This window comes from Dendrobium catenatum, unplaced genomic scaffold (assembly GCF_001605985.2).
Source record: "Dendrobium catenatum unplaced genomic scaffold, ASM160598v2 fragScaff_scaffold_1643, whole genome shotgun sequence".
Taxonomy (NCBI): domain Eukaryota; kingdom Viridiplantae; phylum Streptophyta; class Magnoliopsida; order Asparagales; family Orchidaceae; genus Dendrobium; species Dendrobium catenatum.
The window spans coordinates 343,893-357,312 of NW_021320105.1; positions in this window are offsets into that span (position 1 = coordinate 343,893).

Consider the following 13,420-nt stretch of genomic DNA (forward strand, 5'->3'; position numbering starts at 1 on the left):
TGATTAGGTGGTTTTAGCTGGCTTCCTTTGTCAGGCAGGGAATAAGTCCAAGACTGCATTAGTTAGGTCGTAGATGTTAGTGTTGTGTGTACAACACTACATCTTTTATAGATTTAGGGTCTAAAGGTGAGGGGTACAAGTGTACCTCTATACACCTTATTGGTGGGTAAGTTCTCCATTCTTTCGGAGACTATAAATCCTACCCATCTGCATCACACAGATGACGCCACTTCCTTCTTTCTCTCATGTATGTTTAAATGCTTGGTCTCTTTCTTTTCTCCAGTTTTTCTCTTCTTCAGACCGGCCAAATGTTGAATGAACCCCGCGTGTTGATCGAACCAAATTGGGACATTCCCCTTTGATTAGGAAAGCCTAGAATTTGCCCTTACACTAAACCCATTCGAGAAGATAATCTAACATCCCTAATCAAGAGTTTTCTTAGATCAAGGTCTAAGATGTAATTATCCTCAATGGCTAATCGTATATATAACTCCATCTGCTCTTCCATCGGCCTGCTTGTGTCGATTGTAAAGGTCTACAACCATTTTGTCCTACGGGATAGTGTGATCGTACCCTTTGCATTCGAACCACACGAGCAGAATCCTTTCAGAGATCCACAGATTTCTGGCGAACATGGTGGGATATGTTTCTCTCTCCATCTTCGGATGTTAAATTATCTTCTTCTGTGTGTACTCCGGGTTTAGTGTTCTTTAGTTAGGTTCTTCCTCTTCTAGCCTTTACAGGCTATTCTGTCCCTTTCTCTCTCGTTCCTTCCGGTGGTTTTTTTTACGCTAATTGTTGCAGTTTGTGCTAGCAGACAGTGCAATGGCGTACTCCGGCACTTCAGTTACTTTCTATTTTGGCTCTGACTCGCGGGTGACACTCCCTGAGTCCCTGCTCTCGAGCCTACCTACGGGAGGAATTACCTTCGGTTCTTTTACTGACTCGGCATACGTCACTCTGGGTGGGCCGACCCCCTCCGAGGCTGCTACCTTCTCTCCTCCTCAGAGGAGAGGACGCGTAGCCATGCGACCATTTGGACTACCAGTTGCTTGGCAGCCTGCCCGGGCACCTGCTCGTCCTGTTGCTGTTCGTGCGCAGCTAGTGCGCCCAGTGGCTAGGAAGCCAGTGCCTAGGCCACTCCCTATTCACCCAGTTCGTTCAGCGGTCAGGCGACAAGTTCCTGTCGCTCCTGTTATTCGTGTAGCCCCGGCCCCTCAGCGCCGGCAGCTAGTAGCAGTTCCTTTACCTGTTGTTCCAATAGAGGCTGCTCGTGCTCGGGTCTCCCCTCCTCCTTCCTCTTTGAGGAAGAGGGTTGCTTAGGCTTAGCTTCCTCCACCTCATACTCGACGGGTTTCTATTTTCACCCGGTTGTCTCACCCTGAGATTGTCGTGGAGACCCCGACACTCCCCCAGTCAGTAGTTCCTGTTCCTTCAGTACAGTCTGTGGGTATTGATGTAGCTTCTTCCTCCACCTCCGGCCTCGGGAGAAGGGCTAGGAGGAATAGAAACAGGAGATTGCGCTTAGCAGCATCCGATACAGCAGTTCAGAGGATGGTAGATTTTGTGGCTCAACTGGAGCCGGCTCAACAGAGGATGGTTCCCTTACAGCGGGAGCCACGTAGACGTGTAGTTACCCCAGTTCCTGATCTTGTAGTCGCCCCTGAGATCGACGCAGTCTAGGGAGGACGCTTCTCCCTGCTAGTACATAGTGGTTACGAGGAGGATGCTGTTTGCATTGCGGCGGTTCCTCCTGTCCCCACTAGTCTTCCTCGCGCTCGAGTCCCCAGGGATACTGTCGCTAGGACCCTCACCCAGAGGATCCAAGGCATTATCCGTTCAACGCGCTGTAGGGGTCATGTTAGTGAGGAGAGGTTACTCCATCAGATCTCTTAGGTGCAGGCCCAGTTGCAGCGGCAGTCAGTTAGACAGAGTTACCGGTGGCAGAGAGGACAGCCACCACGATAGCAGACTAGAGTTGTTCTCACTGTTAGACCTCAGGCAGGTGCCCCTGTTGTTAGACGACGCCCTCGCCATCATGGATGTCTCCCATAATCGAAGCCTGTCCGACCCCAGCTTGGTTCAGTGGTCGTTCCTCCCTCCACTCAGTTAGATGTTCCTACCGAGTCCCATCGTAGTAGATGGGTTTGGAGACATCGGCAGGTGGATGAGCCTGACGAGAGAAAGCAGACTGTTAGTAGGATTCGTAGAGTTGTCATAGCCCCTTCAGTTTCAGTACCAGTTCAGATGAGTCATGATGCAGTTGATGTTGAGGATAGTACTCGGGCTCGAGTGGAGCCAGTTGTTGTTCCTAGTCCTCTTAGGATTTCTTCTCCTTTGGGTCCGTACATCGATGCTCTTCATCAGACCTCCGATGAGGACTTACTCGAAGGAGAGTCAGATGAAGACATTCCCGTCCACCGTGTTTGTGTTGTTACGAGACGAGGCACGTCAGATGAGCAGCATGAGCAGTACGATGATTTGGAGGAACAGGGGGAGGTCGATGTACCTTCCACCTCAGCACAGGGTGGACCTCCCCGATCAGTAGACACGGATGTTACATTTTTGCAGTTACAGACTCAGATGGCGGAGATGGCTAGAGTCATGGCGGCGATGACCGCCCAATTGACGGTGTTGGGGGCTACACCCCATGTCATGGATGTAGGTACTCCTACTACATCCAGAGATGAGCCAGCAGCACCACAGTCGCCAATTCTGGAGCCTATTAGAGTTGATAGAGTTCAGCGGACAGTTCCGATGTCTCCCCCAGCAGTACCTTTGAGTGCGTCAGTCCAGAGTCAGTCAGTACAGTTGTCACCAGTTCAGATTCAGGACATGATTGCACAGAGGGTTGATCAGGCTATTGCTTCTAGAAAGTCTGGAGATTCTATTAGTAGAGGCCGCCCCTACCCGGTAGAGTACGAGCGGGAGCCTTACCCCACTGGTATTGTTCCTCCCCGTTTTTGAGTTTTTGATGGGTTTGGGAACCCAAGACAACATGTGGCTCAGTATCGGGCCATATGTTGTAACATTGGAGGAAATGATGCATTGATGCTTAGATTGTTTGTTAGTAGCTTAGGGGAGTGGCATTTGAGTGGTATGCCGATCTCCCTAATGATTCAGTTCGCACTTTTGCTGAGATGGAGTAGTTATTTGTGCAGAGGTTCATTAGTACAGAGCATAGAGTGACTGTTGGTGAGTTGGTAGTGACCAGACAGCGCCCCCACGAGTCTCTACCTAACTATATAGTTAGGTGGAGAAACCTTAGTCTTCAGTGTGAACCTCAACTGCAAGAGCAGCATGCAGTTGAGATTCTGTTGAAGAACATTGATGGTCCTATTGCTCCTTATCTGAAAGTCTTCAGCATCCGAACCTTTCAAAAATTGTTAACCAAAGTCACTAGCCTACAGGACAGCATACCCAGTGCAGTCCCTCCTAAGGTTGAGAGTCAACCCACACGTAGAGCTCAGCGTTTGGAGTTTTTTGGGGCACCATCTCCTAGGAAGGGGGAGGTGCATAGTACTTCTAATGCTCATGATAGGGGCAACAGGCCCATGGATAGTTCAGTACCACAGCGTCCACCACCACCATGACCTCAGTTTCAGCCCCGACCTTAGTTGCCACCACCAGCACAACCATCAGGGCAGTTTCAGCCTCAGTCACAGGCACAACAGCAGTTTAGGCGCCCTTAGAGGACTCCGGAGACTCAGCAGTCTCTACAGGAGAAGCTTAGCAAGGAATATCCCTTCAAAAGGGAAAGTGTGCAGAAGATCTTTAAATTCCTTGTTAAGAAAAACATTTTGGTATTCCCGGTTAACAATAAGGCAAATGAAGAAGGGCAAACAGGGCATCCTTTGTATTGTCCATTTTATAGGCATATTGGTCATCTCCTTGAAGATTGCTTTGTGTTTAAGGACAGAGTGGAGAGCCTTATGGCTAGGGGTGAGATTCACTTGTAGGATGGTGATTTGGTGCATCCTCGAGGTAAGGTTGCTTAGATAGTTCAGATGATTACTAGCTCCAGTCAGTGTGACAGTCAGTGTGGTGTTCAGAGCAGTGATAGTAGAGCATCTCTTAGTTCTGGGGAGGAGTGGCAGCTTGCACTCTCTCGCAAGACAAGGGGTATGATCAGACGGGCAGTTCAGAGTTCAGAGGCAGTTGAGAGGAGGCCCCCACAGGCCAAGTCGATAGTTGCCAGTCCAGTTTCTTTGCCAGTTTCTTTTTCTTCTTCTATTGTAGTACCTACTGAGCACATTTCTTCTACTTCTCGTTGTATTAGAAAGATGTTTGAAAAAGAGAAATTTGTTGTAACTTCTGAGGGGAAGACAGGATCTCTTCCAGCACTTACGTTGAAGGATTTTGTTCTCCCTTCAACTGATGATGAATTAATGGAAGATAACAATTCTAGCTACTTTTGGTATCTTGTTCCTTCTAGTTTTACTTTCCCTAGCACTCGTTCTTCTTCTATTTTATTTATTTCTGAAAATGATGATGATCTCTCTTATGGAGAAGAGTTTGAGTGTGAGGAAGAGCCTATGTTTGCTATTCCTGAGGGAGGTTGTTACATGCATTCTGAAGATGAATCCGAGAACACTCCTCAATCACCTTTGGTTGAACCAACACAAGCCATGTCACCTGAACCAAATGAGTCCTCTATTGAGTCCGACTCAATAATTGAGATACAATTGCATTCAGGTAAGGTCCTACCACCTAAAATGGCTAAGAATAATAAAGAAAAAAGATAGAAATATCATTACCCAACAGGATGATCATATCCCTCCTCCTCAAGCACCTACTAAGGAGAAGGGAAAAGGCCCTCAGTTGGATGTTGATTATAATGTGTTGGCTCACTTGAGAAAGATCCCTTCTCTTCTTAGTGTGTATGATGCACTTATGATGTCTTCCGACTTGAGAGAGACTTTGGTAAAAGCTTTGCTTGAACCAGAGTCTTATCAAGCATTCTTTTCCACTGAGTCAGTTAAGGATGCATGCTATTTGAGAGAGATGTCATGCATTACCTTTTCAGACCAGGATCTTCTTTTAGGGACTCCTGATCACAACCGTCCCTTATATGTCACCACTGAAGTAAATAGTTATGAGTTGAACAGGGTCCTCATTGACCAAGGAGCTTAAGTTAATATCCTTAATCATGCCACCTTGCAGAGCCTCTCCCTTGGACATTTGAAACTGACTTCAGATAAGATTATGCTGAAGGGTTTTAATGATCAAGATCAGCGAGCTCTAGGTTCTATCACTTTGCCTTTGCGTTTTAGAGATCTTTTGACTGAGGCAAAGTTTCATGTTATTGAGGCAGACACCTCATACAAGGCTCTCTTAGGAAGGCCTTGGATACATGAATATGGAATGGTGCCCTCTACACTACACCAGTGCATAAAGTATATGAGGAATAATGTAGAGTTTTCCATCCTTGGAGATACCCAATATTTTGCCGTACATTAGGTCTCTATTTATGATGATGCTGAGCATTACATGCCTCGAAAAGCTCGTAGACCTCCCCCTGCCCAGTCACCAGTGATACCCACTAGTATTGTACAGGGTCCTATGCAGTCACTTACACAGGGTCCTATGCAACCACTAGCACAGGGTCCATCACAGGTTAGGATTGGGGCAGATGTTTCCACTACAGACCTTGATGAATCTTTATGGTTTGTAGTCAGGCGCGATGTTCCCCCTAGTATAGGTAGGGGATTGCGTGGTAGAGGTCGAGGTAGAGAGTCAGTTCGCCCTCCGAGGAACTTTGATACTCGAATTCCCCCTCCCTCACAGCTTTACACTTCCTCTTTGACTGTTGAGTCTGACTCCGATGATGAGATGATTGACATTTCTCGTCACTCAGTTCCTTCGCCCGCCTTTAGTGTTGATCATAATTCCTATCCTACATTCCATAGGAGTTTGATACCTCAGGGTGGTCTAGTTGTTGATAGTGATTCAGACGACGACAGAGATGTCGGACATCAGATTACTATTCAACAATCCCTTTCTCGTCAGATGTACGGGATGAGAATTGAGGAATCTCATCCTCAATCTTCCCCTACACCTTTCGCTAGTATTCATGGTGCATTACCTTTAGATAGACGCTCTGTACAAGAGCTGCACACTCTCTATGTTCCACCACAATCTGCTTGGCATGCATCGTTGTTCCATAGTGTAGGTGTCCCACAGAGTACTGACATACAGAATCCTGTGGAATCCACTGTGGATGATGAGATCATGCAAGTTCCTCGATGCTTTTCCCCTGCTGTGAATAATTTTGTTGAGCGAGGCATTGTCCCTTCGACTTGGTCAGGTAGACAGGCCCAACAGTAGGCCCGTATTTGGCGAACTGATTTTCCCCGAACTGGGCAGGGTATAGATTATTCTCAAGAGAATCAGTCCCCTTCTGCCAACATTCGGGTTGTCTCTCATTCCTATCCGGTCGTTTCCATCACCGATGATGACGACCCAGGGGAGAATGAGGACAGGGTCCTTGAAGCTCCACGTGAATTCGAAGATGGCGCCAGTTTCGCCATGGATGAGTTGTGTGAGATCAATTTGGGCATTGAATCAGATCCTTGGCCTATCTTTCATAGTGCTTTACTATCCGAATCAAAGGCTCAAGAGTATGTTGCACTTATTTCTGAGTTTAAAGATTATTTTGCCTGGAACTACACCGAGATGCCTGGTTTAGATCCAGAAGTAGCAATCCATAAGTTAGCCATTAGTCCTGATGCAGTCCCTGTTAAGCAGTCACCTCGTCGGATGAGGTTAGAGATTGAATAACATGTGATTGCCGAGACTAAGAAGCTTATAGAAGCTGGTTTTGTTCGTGAAGAGAAGTATCCCACTTGGCTTGCCAATGTTGTTCCAGTCCGGAAGAAGAATGGTCAGATCCGTGTCTGTATAGACTTCCGTGATTTGAATAAGGCATGTCCTAAGGATGATTTTCCTCTTCCTATCCCCGAACTCATGGTTGATATTGCTTCGTCCCATAGCATTTTCTCCTTTATGGATGGTTCATCTGGCTACAATCAGATTAAGATGGCTCCTGAAGATGAGAAATTCACTGCCTTTCGTACCCCCATAGGTGTGTTTTGTTACAAGGTGATGCCCTTTGGCCTCAAGAATGCCGGGGCCACCTATCAGCGTGCAATGACTATCATTTTTGATGAGTTGATTCATAAGCAGGTTGAGTGCTATGTGGATGATTTAGTGGTAAAAAACAAGGTCCGTAGTGATCACCTCCGAGACCTACGAATCATTTTTGAGCGCTTGAGAAAGCATGATTTGAAGATGAATCCCCTAAAGTGTGCATTTGGAGTTAGTGCGGGGAAGTTTCTTGGTTTTATTGTTCGCTACCGTGGCATTGAGATTGATCCCTCCATGATCAAGGCCATAGTGGACTTGAAACCCCCTAAGAGTCTTACCCAGTTGAGATCTTTTCAGGGTAAGCTTGCTTTCGTATGGAGATTTATCTCCAATCTCGCCAGTAGATGTCATCCCTTTGCTGCTCTAGCAAAGAAGGATGCCCGCTTCCATTGGGATAAGAATTGTCAGGAGGCCTTTGAGAGCATAAAGCGCTACCTGATGAATCCCCCAGTGTTAGCTGCACCGATCCCTGGCAAACTGTTGATCCTTTATACTACGGTCTTGGATGAGTCACTTGGTGCACTTTTAGCTCAAGAAAATGAGGAAGGCAAAGAGAATGCCTTGTACTACCTTAGCAGACGATTGATTCCTACAGAGCTAAAATACCCGGCAATGGAAAAGCAGTGTTTGGCTTTGATCTTTGCTGTGCAGAAGCTTAGACACTATATGCTCTCACACAAGATCAGTTTGATTTCTCGAGTCAACCCTCTGTAGTACCTGATGATCCGTCCGACTTTATCAGGTCATTTAGCACGTTGGTCCATGATTTTACTGCAGTTTGATACTACCTATGTCCCTCAGCGGGTCGTCAAAGGACAGGCTCTAGCTGACTTTCTTGCTTCTCACCCGATCCCTACAGATTCTCCACTTAATGACGATTTGCCTAATGAATTAGTCATGAGTGTGGAAGAGCAGGAGTCCCCTACTTGGGAGTTTTACTTTGATAGAGCTTATTCCATTAAATCACTACGTCCTTATGAAACTCCTGTGGTTAGGGTAGGTTTGGGGCTTGTCTTTTTGTCTCCTGAAGGCCATACCCTTCGTTACTCCTACAGTCTTTCAGAACCTCGTACTAATAATGAAGCTGAGTACGAAGCATTAATTGTAGGACTTCAGTTGGCCATTCAGATGAGCATCGTGCGGGTGAATTTTTTTGGAGATTCCCAATTAATTATTAATCAAGTGGCTGGAATTTTCAAAGTCCTCAAACCTGAGCTCTTGCCTTACCACGATAGGGCAATGGAGCTCTTGTGTTTGATCCCTGAAGTAACTTTAGTTAGAGTTCCTCGATCTGAAAATGGTAGAGCGGATGCACTAGCTAAACTTGCTAAGGAGTTGGCTGACCCTACTAGAAATTCGGTGTCGATTGTTGTCCAGTATCGACAAGCCTTGTGTCCCGCGGACTTGTCTTCTCCCGGTCAGACCCTCACGGTGTGTGCTATTGAGGAAGAGTTAGATTGGAGAGTCCCCTTTATTGAATACCTGAAGCGTGGTAAGCTTCCGGATGATCGCTCTCTTGCCGCTCAGATTATAAAGAGATCTTTGTCCTTCTCCTATGTGAATGAAACCCTGTACTGACGCTCTTTCGACCAGATGTGGTTACGTTGCCTCAACAACGAGGAGGCTCGTAAGATTATGGGCGAAGTACATGAGGGACTTTTTGGTGCTCATCAGTCCGGACCTAAGATGAAGGTCAGAATTAAACGCCTGGGCTATTACTGGCCGACGATGATCCATGATTGTATGGAGCACGCTAGGAAGTGCCACCAATGCTAGATTCATAATACTGTTATTCACCAACCTCCTAACCCGCTGCACCCCACCGTGTCTTCCTGGCCCTTCGAGAGTTGGGGCACAGATGTAGTGGGTCCTATTGACCCTCCTTCCTCTAAGGGTCATAGGTTCATTCTGGCTGCTACTGATTATTTCTCTAAGTGGGCAGAAGCTATTCCGCTTAAGGAAGTTAAATCAGAAGATGTGATGCTCTTCTTCCGCTATCATATTGTCTACCGTTTTGGTGTTTCGCGCCGTATAATTTCAGATAACGGCCTGTCTTTTAGAAGCACCAAGATTGCTAGATTTGCCCGCCGCCATAACATAAATTGGCGGTATTCCTCGATTTACTATCCTAGTGCTAATGGTTTGGTTGAAGCATTCAATAAGACCTTAGTCCTGTTGATAAGAAAAATACTTGTGGCAAATAAAAGAGAATGGCACGATAAATTGCCTGAAGCATTATGGGCTTATAGGACTACATACCATACTCCTACTCAGTGTACACCATATGCTTTAGCTTTTGGGGTTGAAGCTGTCCTCCCACTTGAGGTCGAGCTCCCTTCGTTGCTTGTAGCAGTTAGCCATAATCTGTCTCATGAAGATAATACCCGACTCCGGTTGGAAGAACTTGATGGTTTAAAGAAGCTTCGGTTACAAGCTTATCAGAACCTCAAGTTATACTAGGCCCGTATGGCCCAGACACATGATCGCCTTATCCGACCTCGTGCTTTTCAAGTCGGGGAATTAGTTCTTATATTGCGTAGGCCTATCATCTCGTGTCGTCGCCGAGGAGGTAAATTTGAGCCCATTTGGGAAGGCCCATTCGTTGTAAAGCAAGTATACGAAGGTGGATCTTATTTGCTAGTTGATGCGAATGGTGTTCATCCCATGCCCGTCATCAATGGGCAGTACTTGAGAAAGTACTATGCTTGAGTTTGCACATCGCAAGGGGCATTCCCCGTCACTTGTAAATATTCCTCTGTATAGATATAACTCTAAAGGATTTCTTGTACTTTTCGACAGTCCGTGGCCACGACGATTTGTTCTCTACCACGTGATGTTCGTCGTGCAAAGTATGAGATCATCCTTAATGGTTGTATGTAACTACGCCGTAGGGATATTTGTGCTTACATCCGCTTTCACTAATCACTTTAGTGTTGTAGCATGAAATCTTCTTTTCAGTCCCCTTTGAGGGTTGACTTTCCCCAGTTTCACTTGTCACTTCCAAGTGTAGTCTGGGATATCAAAACTATTGACTAAAACCTCTATGGAATGTGATATTGGGTCCATCCTTGATCTATATTAGTCAAATGTAGTAATGTTGATCCATTATCATTATATGAATTTTTCTATAAATTTTGTTATGATATTTGTGCTCCCCAGTTTTACTCATGTGGCGAGTATGGCCTGGGATATCAAAGCCAGCAATTTTTCCCTCTTTATGTTATGGTATACTTGATCTATATCTTAAAAAAAAAAAAAAGAGAAAAAAAAGAGGGAGGCTCTTAGTTGAGTAGAATCGGTTGCCCTTGTCACAGGTGGAACCCGGTTCTAAGCTCCAAGTGCCCAAAGTCCCTCCAAATTCTCTTCTGTCTCTCTTTAAAGCATTTAGATGATCGCTTAGGAGATGACTGTATGCTCATTTCTTCCATTATGATTATTGACTGGTAATGGGACATTGTTCTCCCTTCTCCTATGATGTGGTACATCTTGCTCCAGATGTTAACGTCATTTCTTAGTAGATTTTTGATCTTCTAGTAGAAAGTCAATCCACTACCTCCTTTGGTGACATAATTTCCCATGAAAATTTGTCCTTAGCTGCAAGAGCAGTCTCTTTGGATGCATACAATGTTGCTTGTACCTCTCACAGGGTCCCAACAGTTAGTATGGGTGTTACCACTGTGATCCCTTTTACAATCATTGATGTTTGATATGATGAATGTTATTTTTAGTTGCAAATGTATTCCCTCGCCACTTCACTTGATCTTTTGATAAGACATTACTCTTTCTACTCAGTCGTTTATATGTTCCTCTGTTTAGAGAGATATGTATCGATCGTTCATTTCATGTTGCACATGATTTCAGTTTACCTAAGAAATTCTACTTATATTGGAATTACTCATGGCCACGACGATTTGTCCTCTACCATGTGGTAACTAAAGTATGAGTTTGGAATTTCTTAGATGATGGATTACTTACTTATTTGTCTTTCTCACAACACCACGCACATGAGCGTTGGGTAGTTGTTGAACCCTTTCCTCTTCTTATCGTCGCGGCATATGCGCCCGGCGGTAGTAGAGTAAAAGAAACAGTCAATCATCCGCCCAACCAAAGTGGGAGGATAGGAGAAGGAAAGACCAGTGCTCACACGAGCAAAGTTGAAGTGAAATCTCAAAGGGTTCGAGTGAATTCAACGATCACCTATGACGAATATCTAGATGATACGAAAAGAAGGGAAACCAATCGGGAATCATAATCAAATATCAAAGTGATGACACGAGGGAAATAGAGCTAAGGCGAGCACAAGAAGTCCACAAGAAACACTCTACTAGATCGTCCGGCGCATATGCCGGTGATCTGGCGATAAGAGAGGAAAGGAACACTCTATATCGTCGGGCGCATATGCCAAGGTGATACGAAGAGGAAAGAACACTCTAATATCGTCGGGTGCATATGCCTGCGACGATAAGAAGAGGAAAAGTACACTCATACTCAGTCGGACACATATGCCTGCGAGATAAGAAGAGGAAAAAGGTACATCTCTACGACCTGTCGGGCCATATGCCCACGCGACGATAGAAAGAGGAGAAAAGGTACACTCTACTACCGTCGGGCGCCATATGCCATGGACGATAAGAGATGGAAAAGGTTACACTCACTACCAGTCGGAGCCCGGCCTCTATGCCGACGACGATAAAATAGAGGAAGAACACTCTAATATCGTCGGGCGCATATGCGCGAGATAAGAAGAGGAAAGAACACTCTAATATCGTCGGGCGCATATGCAGCGACGATAAGAAGAGGAAAGAATAACAATCTAATACCTGTCGGGCGCCATATGCCGCGGCGTAATGAAAGAGAAAGATGTACACTCTAATACCGCCGGGGCCGCCGCTAGTACCCTATGCCGCGAGCGCATAAGAAGAGGATAAGTACACTCTACTACGCTACCGGGGCATATGCCGGCATGATACAGAAGAGAAAGTACACTTACTACTGCCGGGCGCATATGCCGCTACTGATAAGAAGAGGAAAAGGGTGGTGAGGAATGCCTCTTAGGGACTCTGTCGGGCTCTCCTAAACAAGAAAAAGAGAACTCATACAACTCTAATAACGTCGGGCCATAATGTCCTGCGGCGATCAAAAGAGGAAAAGGTACAACTCTACTAAAGCGGGCGCATATGCGCGATGGAGATAAGAAGTAGGAAAAGGTACATCTCTACTACCTTAGGGCGCATATGCAGCGACGATAAGAAGAGGAAAGGTACACTCTAACTACGTCGTGGTCGGCCTATGCCGCGACGATAAAAAGAGGAAGAACACTCTATATCTCGGGGCGGTATATGCCGCGACGATAAAGAAGAGGAAGAACACTCTAATATCTGGAAGCATAATGCCGCGATCGATAGTAAGAGGAAGAACAACACTCTAATATACCGTCGGGCGCATATGCCGTCGGATAAAAAAGAGGAAGAGTACACTCTCATAACGCCGGGCGCATATGCCGGCGAGAATAAGATGAGGAAAGTCACCTCTACTACCTCAGGCCGGGGCGCATATGCCGCGAGATAAGAAAGAGGAAAATGAGCACTCTACTACCGCTGGACAGCATATGCCGCGAGATAAGAAGAGAAAAGGTGGTGAGGAATCCCTCCAGGGACTCTTCGGCTCTCTCAACCAGAAAAACAGAACTCTACACTCTAATATCTCGGGCGCATATGCCGGCGGGATCAAAGAGGAAAGGTACACTCTAACTATCCACTGGCGCATATGCCAAGGTGATACGAAGAGGAAAGAACACTCTAGTATCTCGGGCGCATATCCCCGCGACATAAGAAGAGGGAAAGAACAACACTCTACTATCGTCGGGGCGATATGTGCGGACGATCAGAAAGGAAAGTACACTCTAACTACCGCGGGACGCATATGCCGCTGATAGATAAAAGAGGAAAATGGTGGTGAGAATGCCTCCCAAGGATCTGTCGGCTCTCTCAACCAGAAAAAGAGAAACTCTAACACTCTAAATATCGTCGGGCGCATATGCCACGGCGATCAAAAGAGGAAAGTACACTCTACTATCACGGGCGCATATGCCAAGGTGATACGAAGAGGAAAGAACACTCTAGTATCGTCGGGCGCATATGCCGCAACGATAAGAGAGGAAAAGAACAACACTCTACATCGTCGGGCGCATATGCTGCGGCGATCGAAGAGGAAAATGTACACTCTAACTACCGCCAGGGTGGCTGCATAATTTGCATGTGTGGCAACGATAAAG